At 38.3% G+C, this 14,830-nt stretch overlaps 1 protein-coding gene and 9 non-coding genes across 12 annotated transcripts in view; 1 reads left to right on the top strand and 9 right to left on the bottom strand.

Annotated features, from left to right (window-relative positions):
* LOC142348360 (uncharacterized) overlaps window positions 1-14,830 on the top strand; it is a 186,246-nt gene that overhangs the window by 41,894 nt on the left and 129,522 nt on the right. The window lies entirely within an intron of this gene.
* Trnas-gcu (transfer RNA serine (anticodon GCU)) lies at window positions 529-610 on the bottom strand. The gene has a single exon. It is a non-coding gene; the product is annotated as a tRNA-Ser (tRNA).
* Window positions 2,759-2,842, bottom strand: Trnas-gcu (transfer RNA serine (anticodon GCU)). The gene has a single exon. It is a non-coding gene; the product is annotated as a tRNA-Ser (tRNA).
* Window positions 4,177-4,260, bottom strand: Trnas-gcu (transfer RNA serine (anticodon GCU)). The gene has a single exon. It is a non-coding gene; the product is annotated as a tRNA-Ser (tRNA).
* Window positions 5,296-5,379, bottom strand: Trnas-gcu (transfer RNA serine (anticodon GCU)). Its single transcript has one exon. It is a non-coding gene; the product is annotated as a tRNA-Ser (tRNA).
* Trnas-gcu (transfer RNA serine (anticodon GCU)) lies at window positions 9,402-9,483 on the bottom strand. The gene has a single exon. It is a non-coding gene; the product is annotated as a tRNA-Ser (tRNA).
* Trnas-gcu (transfer RNA serine (anticodon GCU)) lies at window positions 13,331-13,412 on the bottom strand. The gene has a single exon. It is a non-coding gene; the product is annotated as a tRNA-Ser (tRNA).
* On the bottom strand, window positions 13,632-13,713 carry Trnas-gcu (transfer RNA serine (anticodon GCU)). The gene has a single exon. It is a non-coding gene; the product is annotated as a tRNA-Ser (tRNA).
* Trnas-gcu (transfer RNA serine (anticodon GCU)) lies at window positions 13,934-14,015 on the bottom strand. Its single transcript has one exon. It is a non-coding gene; the product is annotated as a tRNA-Ser (tRNA).
* Trnas-gcu (transfer RNA serine (anticodon GCU)) lies at window positions 14,531-14,612 on the bottom strand. Its single transcript has one exon. It is a non-coding gene; the product is annotated as a tRNA-Ser (tRNA).

Here is a 14,830-nt window from a genome sequence, read left to right as displayed (position 1 = left end):
CAGGGATGGGATCCGAACCCACGCACGGAGACCTATTGGATTAGCAGTCCAGAGCTTTAACCACTCGGCCACCCTGTCAGTACAACCGTCGAAGTACGATTCATCATTGCTTTTTCGTTTCTAATTTCAATCGATTCTAATTCCAATCCACCCGTAGATGCACACTTTTGATCAGAGATTGACTACTGTTGATTTTGTTCCTATCTTTATATAGTTTACTTAGGAAGCTGTTGAAAAAGTCTTTGACAGAAATTTATAAGTAGCCGCTGGACAAATTTTGCTTTGTTAAAAGAAAATTTTGACAGAGATTGGATTCGAACCCATCCACGGAGACGGTTTTGGCTTAGCAGTTCAACGCCTTAACCACTCGGCCACCTTGTCTGTAAAACAGTCGAAATACGAATTATCATGGCTTTTTGGTTTCTAATTTCAATCGATTCTAATTCCGATCCACCGATAGATGCACACTGTAGAAAAAAACTTGATAAGTAGCCGCTGGAAAAAATTTGCTTCGTTAAAAGAAAAATACGACAGAGATGGGATTCGAACCCACGCACGGAGATCGTATTGCATTAGCAGTCCAACGCCTTAACCACTTGGCCACCCTATCTGTACAACATTTGAAATACGAATTATCATTCCTTTTTCGTTTCTCTTTTCAATCGATTCGATTTCCAATCCACCCGTAGATACACTATTTTGATCACAGATTGACTACTGTTGTTTTTTCCCTATCTTGATGGTTTATTGGGAAACTGATGCAGAAGTCTTCGATAGAAAACTTAATAAGCAGCCGCTGGACAAATTCTGCTCTTACGACAGAGAGGTGATCCCAACCCACGCACGGAGACGGTATTGGATTAGCAGTTCAACGCCTTAACCACTCGGCCGCCCTCTCTGTACAACCTTCGAATTACGAATTGTCATTCCTTTTTCGTTTCTGATTTTAGTCGATTCTAATCGACCAGTAGATGCGCACTTTTGATCAGAGTTTGACTACTGTTGATTTTTCCTATCCTGATTGTTTATTTGCAAATTGATGAAAAATATTTTTAACAGAAAAATTGAAGAGTAGACTCTGGACAAATTTTTTTGTTAATTGAAAAAATGGAGAGAGATCGGATTCGAACCCACGCACGGAGACTATCATTCCTTTTTCGTTTCTGTTTTCAATCGATTCTATTTCCATTTCACCCGTAGATGCACCCTTTTGATCACAGATTGACTATTGTTGATTTTTTTCCCATCTTGATAGCTTATTTGGAAACTGATGAAGAAATCTTCGACATAAACTTGATAAGTAGCCGCTGGCAAAATTTTGCTCTGTTAAAAGAAGATTACGACAGAGATGTGATCCCAACCCACGCACGGAGACCGTATTGGATTAGCAGTTCAACGCCTTAACCACTCGGCTACCCTGTCTGTACAACCTTCGAAATACGAAATATCATTCCTTTTTCGTTTCTGATTTCAATCGATTCTAATTCCAGTCCACCCGTGATGCACACTTTTGATCAGAGATTGACTACTATTGATTTTTCCTGTCTTTATATAGTTTATTTGGAAACTGATGAAGAAATCTTTGAGAAAAACTTGATAAGTAGCCACTGGAAAAAATTTGCTTCGTTAAAAGAAAAATACGACAGAGATGGGATTCGAACCCACGCACGCAGACCGTATTGGTTTGGCAGTCCAACGCCTTTACAACTCGGCCACCATGTCTGTCAAGCCGTCGAAGTACGAAATATCATTCCTTTTACGTTTCTGATTTCAGTCGATTCTAATCGACCCGTAGAAGCGCACTTTTGATCAGAGATTGACTACTGTTGATTTTTTTCCTATCTTGATTGCTTATTTGGAAATTGATGAAAAACATTTTTAACAGAAAAATTGATAAGTAGACTCTGGACAAATTTTTTTGTTAATTGAAAAATGGACAGAGATCGGATTCGAGCCCACGCACGGAGACTATCATTCCTTTTCGATTCTGTTTTCAATCGATTCTATTTCCATTTCACCCTTAGATGCACCCTTTTGATCACAGATTGACTACTGTTAATTTTTTTCCTCTCTTGATAGCTTAATTGGAAACTGATGAAGAAATCTCGACAAAAAACTTGATATGTAGCCGCTGGCCAAATTTTGCTCTGTTAAGAGAAGATTACGACAGAGATGTGATCTCAACCCACGCACGGAGACCGTATTGGATTAGCAGTTCAACGCCTTAACCACTCGGCCACCCTGTCTGTACAACCTTCGAAATACGAATTATCATTCATTTTTCGTTTCGGATTTCAATCGATTCTAATTCCAGTCCACACGTGATGCACACTTTTGATCAGAGATTGACTATTATTGATTTTTTCCTATCTTTATATAGTTTATTTGGAAACTGATGAAAAAATCTTTGAGAAAAACTTGATAAGTAGCCACTGGAAACAATTTGCTGGGTTAAAAGAAAAATACGACAGAGATGGGAGTCGAACCCACGCACGCAGACCGTATTGGATTAGCAGTCCAACGCCTTTACAACTCGGCCAACATGTCTGTAATGCCGTCGAAGTACGAAATATCATTCCTTTTTCGTTTCTGGTTTCAGTCGATTCTAATCGACCCGTAGATGCGCCTTTTTGATCAGAGATTGACTACTGTTGATTTTTTTCCTATCTTGATTGCTTATTTGGAAATTGATGAAAAACATTTAACAGAAAAATTCATAAGTAGACTCTGGACAATTTTTTTTTGTTATTTGAAAAAATGGACAGAGATCGGATTCGAACCCACGCACGGAGACCGTATTGGATTAGCAGTCCAACGCCTTTACCACTCGGCCATCATGTCTGTTCAGCCGTCGAAGTACGAAATAGCATTCCTTTTTCGATTCTGTTTTCAATCGATTCTAATCGACCCGTAGATGCGCACTTTTGATCAGAGATTGACTGCTGTTTATTTTTCCTATCTTGATTGTTCATCTGGAAATTGATGAAAAACATTTTTAACAGAAAAATTGATAAGTAGACTCTGGACAAATTTTTTTGTTAATTGAAAAATTGACAGAGATCGGATTCGAACCCACGCACGGAGACTATCATTCCTTTTCGATTCTGTTTTCAATCGATTCTATTTCCATTTCACCCTTAGATGCACCCTTTTGATTACAGATTGACTACTGTTGATTTTTTCCCTCTCTTGATAGCTTAATTGGAAACTGATGAAGAAATCTCGACAAAAAACTTGATAAGTAGCCGCTGGCCAAATCTTGCTCTGTTGAAAGAAGGTTACGAGTGAGATGTGATCCCAACCCACGCACGGAGACCGTATTGGATTAGCAGTTCAACGCCTTAACCACTCGGCCACCCTGTCTGTACAACCATCGAAATACGAATTATCATTCCTTTTTGTTTCTGTTTTCAATCGATTCTATTTCCATTTCACCCGTAGATGCACCCTTTTGATCACAGGTTGACTACTGTTGATTTTTTTCCTATCTTGATAGCTTATTTGGAAACTGATGAAGAAATCTTCGACATAAACATGATAAGTAGCCGCTGGCCAAATTTTGCTCTGTTAAAAGAAGATTACGACAGAGATGTGATCCCAATCCACGCACGGAGACCGTATTGGATTAGCAGTTCAACGCCTTAACCACTCAGCCACCCTGTCTGTACAACCTTCGAAATACGAATTATCATTCCTTTTTCGTTTCTGATTTCAATCGATTCTAATTCCAGTCCACCCGTGATGCACACTTTTGATCAGAGATTGACTACTATTGATTTTTTCCTATCTTTATAAAGTTTATTTGGAAACTTTTGAAGAAATCTTTGAGAAAAACTTGATGAGTAGCCACTGGAAAAAATTTGCTTTGTTAAAAGAAAAATACGACTCAGAAGTGATTCGAACCCACGCACGGAGACCGTATTGGGTTAGCAGTCCAACGCCTTTACCACTCGGCGACCATGTCTGTACAGCCGTCGAAGTACGAAATATCATTGCTTTTTCGTTTTTGATTTCATTCGATTCTAATCGACCCGTAGATGCGCACTTTTGATCAGAGATTGACTACTGTTGATTTTTTTCCTATCTTGATTGCTTATTTGGAAGTTGATGAAAAACATTTTTAACAGAAAAATTGATAGGTAGACTCTGGACAATTTTTTTTGTTATTTGAAAAAATGGACAGAGATCGGATTCGAACCCACGCACGGAGACCGTATTGGATTAGCAGTCCAACGCCTTTACCACTCGGCCATCATGTCTGTTCAGCCGTCGAAGTACGAAATAGCATTCCTTTTTCGATTCTGTTTTCAATCGATTCTAATCGACCCGTAGATGCGCACTTTTGATCAGAGATTGACTGCTGTTTATTTTTTCCTATCTTGATTGTTCATCTGGAAATTGATGAAAAACATTTTTAACAGAAAAATTGATAAGTAGACTCTGGACAAATTTTTTTGTTAATTGAAAAATTGACAGAGATCGGATTCGAACCCACGCACGGAGACTATCATTCCTTTTCGATTCTGTTTTCAATCGATTCTATTTCCATTTCACCCTTAGATGCACCCTTTTGATTACAGATTGACTACTGTTGATTTTTTCCCTCTCTTGATAGCTTAATTGGAAACTGATGAAGAAATCTCGACAAAAAACTTGATAAGTAGCCGCTGGCCAAATCTTGCTCTGTTGAAAGAAGATTACGACAGAGATGTGATCCCAACCCACGCACGGAGACCGTATTGGATTAGCAGTTCAACGCCTTAACCACTCAGCCACCCTGTCTGTACAACCTTCGAAATACGAATTATCATTCCTTTTTCGTTTCTGATTTCAATCGATTCTAATTCCAGTCCACCCGTGATGCACAATTTTGATCAGAGATTGACTACTATTGATTTTTATCTATCTTTATAAAGTTTATTTGGAAACTTTTGAAGAAATCTTTGAGAAAAACTTGATGAGTAGCCACTGGAAAAAATTTGCTTTGTTAAAAGAAAAATACGACTCAGAAGTGATTCGAACCCACGCACGGAGACCGTATTGGGTTAGCAGTCCAACGCCTTTACCACTCGGCGACCATGTCTGTACAGCCGTCGAAGTACGAAATATCATTGCTTTTTCGTTTTTGATTTCATTCGATTCTAATCGACCCGTAGATGCGCACTTTTGATCAGAGATTGACTACTGTTGATTTTTTTCCTATCTTGATTGCTTATTTGGAAGTTGATGAAAAACATTTTTAACAGAAAAATTGATAGGTAGACTCTGGACAATTTTTTTTGTTATTTGAAAAAATGGACAGAGATCGGATTCGAACCCACGCACGGAGACCGTATTGGATTAGCAGTCCAACGCCTTTACCACTCGGCCATCATGTCTGTTCAGCCGTCGAAGTACGAAATAGCATTCCTTTTTCGATTCTGTTTTCAATCGATTCTAATCGACCCGTAGATGCGCACTTTTGATCAAAGATTGACTGCTGTTTATTTTTTCCTATCTTGATTGTTCATCTGGAAATTGATGAAAAACATTTTTAACAGAAAAATTGATAAGTAGACTCTGGACAAATTTTTTTGTTAATTGAAAAATTGACAGAGATCGGATTCGAACCCACGCACGGAGACTATCATTCCTTTTCGATTCTGTTTTCAATCGATTCTATTTCCATTTCACCCTTAGATGCACCCTTTTGATTACAGATTGACTACTGTTGATTTTTTCCCTCTCTTGATAGCTTAATTGGAAACTGATGAAGAAATCTCGACAAAAAACTTGATAAGTAGCCGCTGGCCAAATCTTGCTCTGTTGAAAGAAGATTACGACAGAGATGTGATCCCAACCCACGCACGGAGACCGTATTGGATTAGCAGTTCAACGCCTTAACCACTCGGCCACCCTGTCTGTACAACCATCGAAATACGAATTATCATTCCTTTTTGTTTCTGTTTTCAATCGATTCTATTTCCATTTCACCCGTAGATGCACCCTTTTGATCACAGGTTGACTACTGTTGATTTTTTTCCTATCTTGATAGCTTATTTGGAAACTGATGAAGAAATCTTCGACATAAACTTGATAAGTAGCCGCTGGCCAAATTTTGCTCTGTTAAAAGAAGATTACGACAGAGATGTGATCCCAACCCACGCACGGAGACCGTATTGGATTAGCAGTTCAACGCCTTAACCACTCGGCCACCCTGTCTGTACAACCTTCGAAATACGAATTATCATTCCTTTTTCGTTTCTGATTTCAATCGATTCTAATCGACCCGTAGATGCGCACTTTTGATCAGAGATTGACTACTGTTGATTTTTTTCCTATCTTGATTGCTTATTTGGAAGTTGATGAAAAACATTTTTAACAGAAAAATTGATAGGTAGACTCTGGACAATTTTTTTTGTTATTTGAAAAATGGACCGAGATCAGATTCGAAACCACGCACGGAGACTATCATTCCTTTTTCGATTCTGTTTTCAATGGATTCTATTTCCATTTCACCCTTAGATGCACCCTTTTGATCACAGATTGACTACTGTTGATTTTTTTCCTCTCTTGTTAGCTTAATTGGAGACTGATGAAGAAATCTTTGACAAAAAACTTGATAAGTGGCCGCTGGCCAAATTTTGCTCTGTTGAAAGAAGATTACGACAGAGATGTGAACCCAACCCACGCACGCAGACCGTATTGGATTAGCAGTCCAACGCCTTAACCACTGGGCCACCAACCATTGAAAAACGAATTATCATTCCTTTTTCGTTTCTGATTTCAATCGATTCTAATTCCAATCCACCCGTAGATGCACAATTGATCAGGGATTAACTACTTTCGATTTTTTCCTATCTTTATATAGTTTATTTGGAAACTGATGATGAAATCTTTGACAGAAAACTTGATATGTAGCGCTGGAAAAATTTGCTTTGTATACGAAAAATACGACAGAGATGGTATTCGCACCCACGCACGGAGAACGTATTGGATTAGCAGTCCAACGCCTTTACCACTCGGCCACCATGTCTGTATAGCCGTCGAAGTACGAAATATCATTCCTTTTTCGTTTCTGATTTCAGTCGATTCTAATCGACCCGTAGAGGCGCACTTTTGATCAGAGATTGACTACTGTTGACTTTTTTCCTATCTTGATTGCTGATTTGGAAATTGATGAAAAACATTTTGATAAGTAGACTCTGGACAATTTTTTTTGTTAATTGAAAATGGACAGAGATCGGATTCGAACCCACGCACGAAGACTATTATTCCTTTCTCGATTCTGTTTCCAATTGATTCTATTTCCATTTCACCCTTAGGTGCACCCTTTTGATCACAGATTGACTACTATTGATTTTTTCCTCTCTTGATAGCTTAATTGAAAAATGATGAAGAAATCTTCGACAAAAAACTTGATAAGTAGCCGCTGGCCAAATTTTGCTCTGTTAAAAGAAGATTACGACAGAGATGTGAACCCAACCCACGCACGGAGACCGTATTGGAATAGCAGTCCAACTCCTTAACCACTCGGCCACCTTGTCTGTACAACCATTGAAAAACGAATTATCTTTCCTTTTTCGTTTCTGATTTCAATCGATTCTAATTCCAATCCACCCGTAGATGCACAATTGATCAGGGATTAACTACTTTCGATTTTTTCCTATCTTTATATAGTTTATTTGGAAACTGATGATGAAATCTTTGACAGAAAACTTGATATGTAGCGCTGGAAAAATTTGCTTTGTATACGAAAAATACGACAGAGATGGTATTCGCACCCACGCACGGAGAACGTATTGGATTAGCAGTCCAACGCCTTTACCACTCGGCCACCATGTCTGTATAGCCGTCGAAGTACGAAATATCATTCCTTTTTCGTTTCAGATTTCAGTCGATTCTAATCGACCCGTAGAGGCGCACTTTTGATCAGAGATTGACTACTGTTGACTTTTTTCCTATCTTGATTGCTGATTTGGAAATTGATGAAAAACATTTTTAACAGAAAAATTGATAAGTAGACTCTGGACAATTTTTTTTGTTAATTGAAAATGGACAGAGATCGGATTCGAACCCACGCACGAAGACTATTATTCCTTTCTCGATTCTGTTTCCAATTGATTCTATTTCCATTTCACCCTTAGGTGCACCCTTTTGATCAAAGATTGACTACTATTGATTTTTTCCTCTCTTGATAGCTTAATTGAAAAATGATGAAGAAATCTTCGACAAAAAACTTGATAAGTAGCCGCTGGCCAAATTTTGCTCTGTTAAAAGAAGATTACGACAGAGATGTGAACCCAACCCACGCACGGAGACCGTATTGGAATAGCAGTCCAACTCCTTAACCACCCGGCCACCCTTTTAGTACAACCGTCGAAGTACGATTCATCATTGCTTTTTCGTTTCTAATTTCAATCGATTCTAATTCCAATCCACCCGTAGATGCACACTTTGATCAGAGATTGACTACTGTTGATTTTTTCCTTATCTTTATATAGTTTATTTGGAAACTGATGAAGAAATCGTTGACAGAAAACTTGATAAGTAGCCGCTGGAAAAATTTTGCTTTGTCAAAAGAAAAATACGACAGAGACGGGATGCGAACCCACGCATGGAGAACGTATTGGATGAGCAGTCCAACGCCTTAACCACTCGGCCACCTTGTCTGTACAAACTTTGAAATACAAATTATTATTCCTTTTTCGTTTCTGATTTCAATTAAATCTAATTTCAATCCACCCGTAGATGCACACTTTTGATCAGAGATTGTCCACTGTTGATTTTTTTTCTATCTTTATATAGTTTATTTGGAAACTGATGAACAAATATTTGACAAAAAAACTTGAGAAGTAGCCTCTGGAAAAAATTTGCGTTGTTAAAAGAAAAATACGACAGAGACGGGATTCGAACGCAAGCATGGAGAACGTATTGGATTATCAGTCCAACGCCTTTACCACTCGGCCACCATGTCTGTACAGCTGTCGAAGTACGAATTATCATTCCTGTTTCGTTTCTGATTTCAGTCGATTCTAATCGACCCGTAGATGCGCACTTTTGATCAGAGATTGACTACTGTTGATTTTTTCCTATCTTGATTGTTCATCTGGAAATTGATGAAAAACATTTTTAACAGAAAAATTGATAGGTAGACTCTGGACAATTCTTTTTTGTTAATTGAAAAACTGGACAGAGATCGGATTCGAACCCACGCACGGAGAATATCATACCTTTTTCGTTTCTCTTTTCAGTCGATTCTATTTCCATTCCACCCGTAGATGCACTCTTTTGGTCACAGATTGACTACTGTTGATTTTGTTCCTATCTTGATAGCTTATTTGGAAATTGATGAAGAAATCTTCGACAGAAAACTTGAAAAGTAGCCACTGGAAAAAATTTGCGCTGTTAAAAGAAAAATACGACAGAGACGGGATTCGAACCCACGCATGGAGAACGTATTGGATTAGCAGTCCAACGCCTTAACCACTCGGCCACCATGTCTGTACAATCGTGGAAGTACGAAATATTCGTTTTTCGTTTCTGATTTCAGTCGATTTTATTTCTGATCCACCCGTAGATGCACCTTTTTGATCAGAGATTGACTACTGGTGATTTTTCCTTATCCTGATTGTTTATTTGGAAATTGATGAAAAATCTTTTTAACGGAAAAATTGATAAGTAGACTCTTGTCAAATTTTTTTGTTAACTGAAAAAACGGACAGAGATCGGATTCGAACCCACGCACGGAGACTATCATTCCTTTTTCGTTTCTCTTTTCAATCGATTCTATTTCCATTCCACCCGTAGATGCACTCTTTTGGTCACAGATTGACTACTGTTGATTTTTTTCCTATCTTGATAGCTTATTTGGAAATTGATGAAAAAATCTGCGACAGAAAACTTGATAAGTAGCCGCTGGACAAATTTTGCCCTGTTGAAAGAAGATTGCGACAGAGATGTGATCCCAACCCACGCATGGAGACCGTATTGGATTAGCAGTTCAACGCCTTAACCACTCGGCCACCATGTCTGTTCAACCGTCGAAGTACGAATTATCATTCCTTTTTCGTTTTTGATTTCAGTCGATTCTAATTCCAATCCACCCGTAGGTGCACACTTTAGATCAGAGACTGACTACTGTTGATTTTTTTACTATCTTTATATACTTTATTTTTTATTTGGAAGCTGATGAAGAGATCTTTGACAGAAAACTCGATAAGTAGCCTCTGGAAAAATTTTGCTTTGTCAAAAGAAAAACACGACAGATATGGGATTCGAACCCACGCACGGAGACCGTATTGGATTTGCAGTGCAACGCCGTAACCACCCGGACACCTTGTCTGTACAACCTTCGAAATACGAATTATCTTTCCTTTTTCCTTTCTGTTTTCAATCGATTCTATTTCCAATCCACCCGTAGATGCACTCTTTTGATTAGAGATTGACTACTGTTATTTTTTCCCTATATTGATAGTTTATTTTGAATCTGATGAAGAAATCTTTGACAGAAAACTTGATAAGTAGCCGCTGGAAAAATTTTGCTTTGTCAAAAGAAAAACACGACAGATATGGGATTCGAACCCACGCACGGAGACCGTATTAGATTATCAGTTCAACGCCTTAACCACTCTGCCACCCTCTCTCTACAACCTTCTAAGTACGAATTATCATTCGTTTTTCGTTTCTGATTTCAGTCAATTCTAATCGACTCGTAAATGCTCACTTTTCATCAGAGATTGACTACTGTTGATTTTTGTCCTATATTGATTGTTTATTTGGAAATTGATGAAAAGCATTTTTAACAGAAATATTGATAGGTAGACTCTGGACAATTTTTTTTGGTAACTGAAAACATGGACAGAGATCGGATTCGAACCCACGCACGGAGACTATCCTTCCCTTTTCGTTTCTAATTTCAAGCGATTTTATATCCATTCCACCCGTAGATGCACATTTTTTGTCACAGATTGAGTACTGTTGATTTTTTTCTATCTCGATAGCTTATTTGGAAACTGATGAAGAAATCTTTGACAGAAAACTTGATAAGTAGCCGCTGGACAATTTTTGCTCTGTTGAAAGAAGATTACGACAGAGATGTGATCCCAACCCACGCACGGAGACCGTATTGGATTAGCAGTTCAACGCCTTAACCACTCGGCCACCATGTCTGTACAATCGTGGAAGTACGAAATATTCCTTTCTCCGTTTCTGATTTCAGTCGATTTTATTTCTGATCGGCCCGTAGATGCACCTTTTTGATCAGAGATTGACTACTGGTTATTTTTTTTATCCTGATTGTTTATTTGGAAATTGATGAAAAATATTTTTAACGGAAAAATTGATAAATAAACTGTTGTCAAATTTTTTTGTTAACTGAAAAAATGGACAGAGATCGGATTCGAACCCACGCACGCAGACTATCATTCCTTTTTCGCTTCTGTTTTCAATCGATTCTATTTCCAATGCACCCGTAGATGCACTCTTTTGATCACAGATTGATTACTGTTGAATTTTTCCCTATATTGATAGTTTATTTGGAAACTGATGCAGAAGTTTTCGACAGAAAACTTGATAAGTAGCCGCTGGACAATTTTTACTCTGTTAAAAGAAAATTACGACAGAGATGTGATCACAACCCACGCACGGAGACCGTATTGGATTAGCAGTTCAATGCCTTAACCACTCGCCCACCCTGTCTATACAACCTTCGAAATACGAATTGTCTTTCTTTTTTCGTTTCTGATTTCAATCGATTCTAATTCCAATCCACCCGTAGGTGCACACTTTAGATCAGAGACTGACTACTGTTGATTTTTTCCCTATCTTTATGTACTTTTTTGGAAGCTGATGAAGAGATCTTTGACAGAAAACTTGATAAGTAGCCGCTGGCCAAATTTTGCTCTGTTAAAAGAAGATTACGACAGAGATGTGATCCCAACCCACGCACGGAGACCGTATTGGATTAGCAGTTCAACGCCTTAACCACTCGGGCACCCTGTCTGTACAACCGTCGAAGTACGAATTATCATTCCTTTTTCGTTTCTGATTTCAGTCGATTCTAATTCCAATCCACCCGTAGGTGCACACTTTAGATCAGAGACTGACTACTGTTGATTTTTTTTACTATCTTTATATACTTTATTTTTTATTTGGAAGCTGATGAAGAGATCTTTGACAGAAAACTCGATAAGTAGCCGCTGCAAATTTTGACAGAAAACTCGATAAGTAGCCACTGGAACCCACGCACGGAGACCGTATTGGATTAGCAGTGCAACGCCTTAACCACCCGGACACCTTGTCTGTACAACCTTCGAAATACGAATTATCTTTCCTTTTTCGTTTCTGTTTTCAATCGATTCTATTTCCAATCCACCCGTAGATGCACTCTTTTGATTAGAGATTGACTACTGTTATTTTTTTCCCTATATTGATAGTTTATTTGGAATCTGATGAAGAAATCTTCGACATAAACTTGATAAGTAGCCACTGGCCAAATTTTGCTCTGTTAAAAGAAGATTACGACAGAGATGTGATCCCAACCCACGCACGGAGACCGTATTGGATTAGCAGTTCAACGCCTTAACCACTCGGGCACCCTGTCTGTACAACCGTCGAAGTACGAATTATCATTCCTTTTTCGTTTCTGATTTCAGTCGATTCTAATTCCAATCCACCCGTAGGTGCACACTTTAGATCAGAGACTGACTACTGTTGATTTTTTTTACTATCTTTATATACTTTATTTTTTATTTGGAAGCTGATGAAGAGATCTTTGACAGAAAACTCGATAAGTAGCCGCTGGAAATTTTGACAGAAAACTCGATAAGTAGCCGCTGGAACCCACGAAAGGAGACCGTATTGGCTTAACAGTCAAACGCCATAACCACTCGGGCACCCTGTCTGTACAACCGTCTAAGTACGAATTATCATTCCTTTTTCGTTTCTGATTTTAATCGATTCTAATCGACCCGTAGATGCACACTTTTGATCAAAGATAGACTACTGTTTGTTTTTTTTCCTATCTTGATTGTTTATTTGGAAATTGATGAAAACAATTTTAACAGAAAAATTGATAAGTAGACTCTTGTCAAATTTTTTTTGTTAATTGAAGAAATGGACAGAGGTTGCAGTTCGAACCCACGCACGGAGACTATCTTTTCTTTTTCGTTTCTGTTTTCAATCGATTCTATTTCCAATCCACCCGTAGATGCACTCTTTTGATTAGAGATTGACTACTGTTAAGTTTTTCCATATCTTGATAGTTTATTTGGAATCTGATGAAGAAATCTTTGACAGAAAACTTGATAAGTAGCCGCTGGAAAAAATTGGCTTTGTTAAAAGAAAAATACGACAGAAATGGGATTCGAACCCACGCACGGAGACCGTATTGGATTAGCAGCCCAGCGCCTCAACCACTCGGCTACCCTGTCTGCACAATCGTAGAAGTCGGAATTATCATTCTTTTTTCGTTTCTGTTTTCAATCGATTCTATTTCCAATCCACCCGTAGATGCACTCTTTTGATCACAGATTGACTACTGTTGTTTTGTTTCCTATCTTAATATATTTTATTTGGAAACTGATGAAGAAGTCTTTGACAGAAAACTTGATAAGTAGCCGCTGGAAATGTTTTTTGTTAAAAGAAAGTTACGACAGAGATGGGATTCGAACCCACGCACGGAGACCGTATTGGATTAGCAGTCCAACGCCTTAACCACTCGGCCACCCTGTCTGTACAACCTTCGAAATACGAATTATCTTTCCTTTTTCGTTTCTGATTTCAATCAATTCTAATTCCAATCCACCCGTAGATGCACACTTTTGATCAGAGATTGACTACTGTTGTTTTTTTCTTATCTTACTATATTTTGTTTGGAAACTGATGAAGTAATCTTTACAGAAAATTTGATAAGTAGCCGCTGGAAAAAATGTGCTTTGTTAAAAGAAAGTTACGACAGAGATGGGATTCGAACCCACGCACGGAGACGGTATTGGAATAGCAGTCCAAGGCCTTAACCTTTCGGCCACCCTGTCTGTACAACCTTCGATTTATCATTCTTTTTTCGTTTCTGATTTCAATTGATTCTAATTCCAATCCACCCGTAGATGCACTCTTTTGATCACAGAGTGACTACTGTTGATTTTTCCTATCTTGATAGCTTAGTGGGAAACTGATGAAGAAATCTTTGACAGAAAACTTGAAATGTAGCCGCTGGAAAAAAATTGCTCTGTTGAAAGGAAATTACGACAGAGATGTAATTCCAACCCATGCACGGAGACCGTATTAGATGAGAAGTTCAACGCCTTAGCCACTCGGCCACGCTCCCTGTCTGTACAACCTTCGCAATACGAAATATCATTCTTTTTTCGTTTCTATTTTCAATCAATTCTATTTCCAATCCGCTCGTAGATGCACTCTTTTGATCACAGAGTGACTACTGTTGATTTTTCCTATCTTGATAGCTTAGTGGGAAACTGATGAAGAAATCTTTGACAGAAAACTTGATAAGTAGCCGCTGGAAAAATTTGGCTTTGTTTAAAGACAAATACGGCAGAGATGGGATTCGAACCCACGCACGGAGAACGTATTGGATTAGCAGTCCAACGCCTTAACCACTCGGGCACCCTGTCTGTACAGCCGTCGAAGTACGAATTATCATTCCTTTTTCGTTTCTGATTTCAGTCGATTCTAATCGACCCGTAGATGCACACTTTTGATCAAAGATTGACTACTGTTGATTTTTTCCTTTCTTGATTGTTTATTTGGAAATTGATGAAAAATAATTTTTAACAGAAAAATTGATAAGTAGACTCTTGTCAAATTTTTTTGTTAATTGAAAAAATGGACA

The sequence above is a fragment of the Convolutriloba macropyga genome, chromosome 10 (genome assembly GCF_964194025.1).
Source record: "Convolutriloba macropyga chromosome 10, txConMacr16.3, whole genome shotgun sequence".
In the NCBI taxonomy this organism is placed as follows: Eukaryota; Metazoa; Xenacoelomorpha; order Acoela; family Convolutidae; genus Convolutriloba; species Convolutriloba macropyga.
The sequence above is the reverse complement of the archived record's forward strand: the minus strand, read 5'-3'. Positions and strand labels throughout refer to the sequence as shown.